Below are 6234 nucleotides of genomic sequence, written 5' to 3'. Positions count from 1 at the left end.
GGGAGGCAATATCTGTGTCCACATACGACTGATTTTTTTTCCTAAGAGTCGGGCTTAACTGTACCTACTGTATATTTTGTTTTGTTTCATTGGGATAGGGGTCACCCCCTCATGAAAAACAAAAGTAGTGAACTTTAGTAGATGATCTCTTGTTTTGTGTGTAATTGTTATTTGATGATTATTTGTTGCATGTTTGTGATCTACATGTATATATAGCAATTCAGATGTCTTTCTTTGCTTGTACATGCTTGTACATATAAGCCATAAAGTTTATCAACTATTTGGTCACTATTCCATGAGTGGACATTCTCAATTTAAAAATTAATCAAGCCCTTAACATGTATATGTGAAGAGCTAAGGTGGATGAAGTTCTCTTTCAGCAGATGTTTTGGTTTTCCGTCTAAAAGCAATTGCAAGATTCTTGCATGAAAGACTGCTTTGCCTCTTGGTATGAAAATGTGGATGAGCCATGGTGTAGTGGTTCTGACTCTCGCCTTGAAACAGAGGGTCGTGTGTTCGAATCCCACCGCGGTCTGGCGCCCTTTGGCAAGGCGTTAATCTACACTTTGCCACTCTTGACCCAGGTGCTAAGTGGGTACCCAGTAGGATACGAAAGTCATTGTAGCTTGTCCAGTACTGTGTGCGCCTCACTGGCTACTGACTGGAATACTCCCCAGGGAGTGGAGGATGTGTACACATTGTGTGTGGGAATGACTGATTGAATCCGATGACCGGGGTAATAATATATCTGTAAAGCGCTTAGACACGTCGTTCCAGTGGATTAAGCGCTATATAAAAGCGGATTATTATTAAATGAACCATGAATTGAATGGTTAACATGGTCCACATCAGCATCAGTCTCTAGCTGTCTACATTGTAGTTCTGATTAAACAAAGTAAATTTAATTTGTTTCTAGGAGGTAAATATTAAGTGGAAATTGTGTGTGATAAATGTATTTAATCTGCATGTTTATCTCTGTACCAATGTTATTTGTTTTGAATTCTAATTTTCTAGATATTGGTGCACTCCTTATTAAAACATGTTTTATAAGCTAAAATATAATGTGCCCAGTATACACGTATTGTGCTAGGGTGGTGTGGGCGATAGGAATATCAACTTTTTTTGTGAGTGTTTTTGTTTGTTGGTTGGTTCACTTTTTTTTGTTTTTTTCATTCCTGCGAACCAAACAGACTTTTTTTGGTTGAATATGAATTGTACTTATTTGTTTGTAATATGCAGAAAAACATAGATTTTGTTCTCTATGGCCAGATGTTTTGAAGATGGGAAACTTACCTATATGTACAGTAGATGTTAAATTTGCGCAGCACAAAATTGGGCTAAGTTCACATAAATTGCACCATATGACATAAAATGATGTTGAAATGAAGCCTTTGAATGAGCTTTCGCCCATATCATCAATTGACATACTAAACCCACAGGGTAGCATCAACTCACCTTTTGTAGTGAATTTGGCCTGTGATTCAGGGTTGTATGGTGTATAATTGATAACCTGTCAATATTGTACGGGAATTACAGAGTAAAAGATATTTTTTTCATTTCTTTGCAGAAGAGAATAAGCATAGAATTATTTAGAATGAATTTCAGTTTATTTGTATACATGTACAATTTATTCTATTTGATATATGTGATTTTTTTCTTGTTTTTATGTCTTTCTTGTTACATTATCAGTTATGTTCCTGTGTTAAATGTTACAATATACATAAAAGAACAGTTGTGTTACATATATGTTTTGTTGTCGTACAGTCTTTTTCTTGAAACAACTCGAATCTTCCCATGCTTATGTAAGTATGTTAACCATCATATTGTTGAACAAAAGAATCCAATTATTTTCAAAATGAAAGCAATATTTTGAATGACTTCAATTGAAAAATATTTTCATGAATAAAAATTGTCAGTAAATGATGCAAAAGCCACAAGGATTGTGTTATGATAATTTGCATATCCAATTGTGATTAAAATATTAAAATATTTAATTTATGTTTACTACTAATTTTTAGTTAATAACTTAAATTCACAGATGAAATACCTTTTGAAGCTTTTCCATGTAAAAAGTATCCCATTTGTTGTAATTTTAAGCAATGAAAAAAGTATGTATTCTCATCTACTTACAAAAATGATTAAAAGTGTATCAATTGAAGTAGATATGTATGCACATGTAGTATATAATGTTCATATTTTGATTTTTTCTCCAGGGACCTGCTTTACAAAAATTTCCATGATAATTTAGACTCATTCGAATTTCAGGGAGGGAGGGGGAGGATAATGGCCTGAACCTGTTTCATAAGAGTAACAACTATGGTATCTTTATCATTATTGTAACTACCATGGAAACCTCTATTTTGATTGGCCGTTGGGCCCTGTTACCATGGTAATTGCCATAGTGACTAACTTGCCATGGTGTAAATGGGACCCCAGTTGTGTCGAGGAAAATATTAAATAATACAATTTTGGTATAAAAATATATTTCTCTTCTATTTGGTTCAGAACACTTGTTAGATGCTATGAACATGAAGTTGACAGCCAAACCTTTAGTTTTCTATGAGTGGCATTACAATTTGTAAAACATGTTGTTATGCAATACATCCCTGTGCATTGATTCTATGCGTTCACAAATGACTTTGTGTCTATTTTTGTATGTATGAAATATGAAGGAGTTCTGGCTATTACATTTGTACAGAGCGTTATTAAAGATTATATATGATACTATAAAAAAAAGGTTAATTGATTGATTTTTCATTTTATTTTGACGGATTCCTCCTCCATTACCATCTATGTCTGCTTCCCTAAACCTAAACCCTTTATCTATCCTCTTCCTATTCTTTCCCTCCCCTTCTCTCTTTCTCCTCTTCCTCTCCCTCTTTATCCCTCACTCTCTTTTTCCTTCTCCCACCCTTTCTTCCTCATTCCCCTTTTCTCACTCCCCCTCTCATCCTTGCTTGCTTATCTCTATTCTGTTGTTATTTTGAATAGGCAAATTATTCAGTTTTGACTATTGTTGCCTTGTCAATTTGCTTTCCTTTTTTTAATCGAAATAGAATAATTTCTTTGTTCAATCTATGTCAGTTCTAAAAGTAAAAGAAAGGAAAGTTCTCAGGCAATCGTGCAAGACCACCTCTCCTGCCCTGTCTTAGTACGTTATCCTGACATTCTCCTTTGCTTGCTCCTTTTATAGATTGAGGGAAGATATTTATTTGAGCCAACCCATTCTCATTTTTTTTTATTTTGATATAGCCGATTGACAAATTGTATGAAAGTGATCGTTTAACACTGATTCAATGGAGGGTAACAATCAAACTTCCTTTTCCCAAATTGGGAAGAAATATTGCCAACTTTGGAACTACATTTGATTGGCGGAAGGACAAGAGCTATTTTATTGTGATGAATTTGTAATTTGATCCCTCCGGAGATGTCATCATCAATTTAATTTTGTTTAAAATGAGCTTTTTTTCTGGTCAGGTATGGATTGTCAAATATGTATCCTATCCACTAGTTAGTAATCAACTCCCAAATTTTATCCTTATGTTTTTATGATTTTTTTTAAAGTGCCACAACACACGAGTCTATGGGAAATGTTATAGGCTCATCATACCTCCCAGTATGCATGGTCATTCAAGAAGAGGGCGCTATTCACGAGAGAAAAAGCACTTCATTGAATTCTCACAGATATTGTTGAAGGGGAAACCAACTTGTGATTCTACCAAATTGATGAAAACCCAATTGATATCCCTCTCTGAATATTGAAGGGAAGGTGGATAAACATGTACAGAGTACCAAGTATGTACATGATTTCTTTATTACGGAATAAAAAAATATGGCACTTCACTGATTTTAGGCAGCCAATGGGCGATTTCAAGTTCAGTGTTGACCTTTTGGTGTTGGTGTTGGGTCAATTTTTACACGATTATAACACCAAACATAAAATGAGGATGGTCCCGAAAAGTCACTCACTAGTTGTTGAGATGTCAATAATGTGATCTGGATCAGTTTTACAAGCTCTGAATAAGTTTTGGAGCTAGGGAAAGCAACTGAAATTTCAACACCAACACCAAGGCCAACACCGAACTTGAAATCACCCAATGGAGGATAAAGATCGTGGGGTAGATTCATAAAAGCTGCGCATTGCAAAATTTATCCAAAGTTGGAAGTACTTCAAGAAAAGTAAAGGATTTCTACCCTTTGGTCGATCTTGTTTGGTGTTTACTCAAGGTTTTTCATAGAATACCACCCATCTTCTTGACTGTCCAATTCCAACATGTATTCAAAACTTGGGGTATTCATACCGTTTCAAAAAAATGATATTGCATTAAGGTTATCAATTTCTCATAATTTAATAGATACATTAAAACTCTCTTTACAGGATAATATACATGTATATTCAAAGCTCTCCTATGCAAAACACACTTGAAAAAAGATTTACAGGTGTTCCTGTTTACAAGAAGCAAGTTCAACTGATGTTGATTGACCTTAACTGAATCATTGATTCATGTTTAAAATTTGCTGATAAATTTGATATTTCCAACACAATACTTACCCATAGTTAAACCACAACTTTACAAAAGGTTAGACCAGTGTTTCAAGTAAGCCTGGATTAAAGGACAAGTCTACCCCAACAAAAAGTTGATTTGAAAAAAGGAGAAAAATCCAACAAGCAAACCGCTAAAAAAATCATTAAAAATGGGTGTAAAATAAGAAAGTTATCATTTAAAGTTTCGCTTAATTTCACTTAACAGTTATATGCACATCCTGGTCGGTGTGCAAATTGGCAGACTGATGACGTCACCCACTCACTATATTTTGTATTTTTTATATGAAATATGAAATATTCTAATCTCCTCCTTGTCCAGTGAACATGTGCAATTACCATTATTTTAACAGTTAATGGTTAAGTTAAGTAGGTCCTTATTGTCAAATCTGTAAAATTTGAGATATTGTATTATTCAAACAATAAAAAACAAAAGAAATAGTGAGTAACGGACATCATCTGCTCTCATTTGCATATCGCTGAGTTGCACATTGAACCGTTTTGTGAAAAATTTTAAAACTTTAAACTTTAAACTTTAAATGTTATAACTTTCTTATTTTACATCCGATTTCAATGAAATTTGCAGCGCTATGTTTGTTAGATTTTTCTCTATCGATTCAAATCAACAAATTTCTGGGGTGGACTTGACCTTTAAGTATACAAGTCCTTGAGATTATGAAAATATTTATTCCACTTGTAAAGAGATGTTCTCATATTGCCACAGAGGGAGCAATTTACAAAAGATACAACACTCAATTAGATTTTAAGTATACTCTGAGTGCAGTTGGAGAAATTTAAGTTCAAATTCATTTCTGAAAATCTGAAAGCTACATAGAATTTATGAGATAATGTGAATATCATCAACATGAACTAGATGGACTTTACAAATTTAAGGTCTGCATAATGGTTATTTTAAATTTTAGTTCTGATTTGCATAATTTGATTGGTACAAAAAAACTAAGGGAAAAATTAAAGTGTTAACTTCATTTAAAAAAAAAGGAAATTATTTCCATTCTTTAACAGCTGTGCAGAAAAGAAATGTATTCCTTCAGAAAACCTGATTCTATTTTCACTACAAGTCTCCAACCCATCAAAACGTGCATAAGGACCCCTTTACGAAGCATCACAAATTTGCAATAAATCAAACTCAAATTGAGATAAAACTTAGTGCATATCTCTTACATGTAATTGCAGAATTTGAGAACAATTTCAATGAAATGGGTTTAATTTTAACTAACTAACTCTTTGTAAGGCCAGGGCCTGGTGTGCATTATGCGAAGCCTGGGACCTCCAAGGAGGCATTTCATAAAGTGTCTTCTCTGTTCTTTTCACAAAATGTTCATAAAACGTTGTTTTGAGTCAATCAGATGCAAGAATTCAATTGTCAGTTAAAAAATTATTTAACTGCTTCATAAAATGATGCACCACGCCATACACCGGGGTACCGTAGTAGTACCCTGGGGTACGGCGTTGTGCAGCGCCATCTCGTGTTGTAATAGTGTTCAGTTACATTGTTGTCATGGTGATCACGGTCGTACGATCGGTGCGACAATCATGACAATGAATGGGGACAATGATCACAACGCCTATTTCCTTTCTTTGATACAATCTAATGCCAATAATAGTAAATAAATTATGTTATACTTAAGATTAGAACAGAACATGAAAATTCGAATAAAGTTATCATTTGC

Source organism: Lytechinus variegatus, chromosome 13 (genome assembly GCF_018143015.1).
Source record: "Lytechinus variegatus isolate NC3 chromosome 13, Lvar_3.0, whole genome shotgun sequence".
NCBI lineage: Eukaryota > Metazoa > Echinodermata > Echinoidea > Temnopleuroida > Toxopneustidae > Lytechinus > Lytechinus variegatus.
This window is presented reverse-complemented; position numbering follows the sequence as displayed.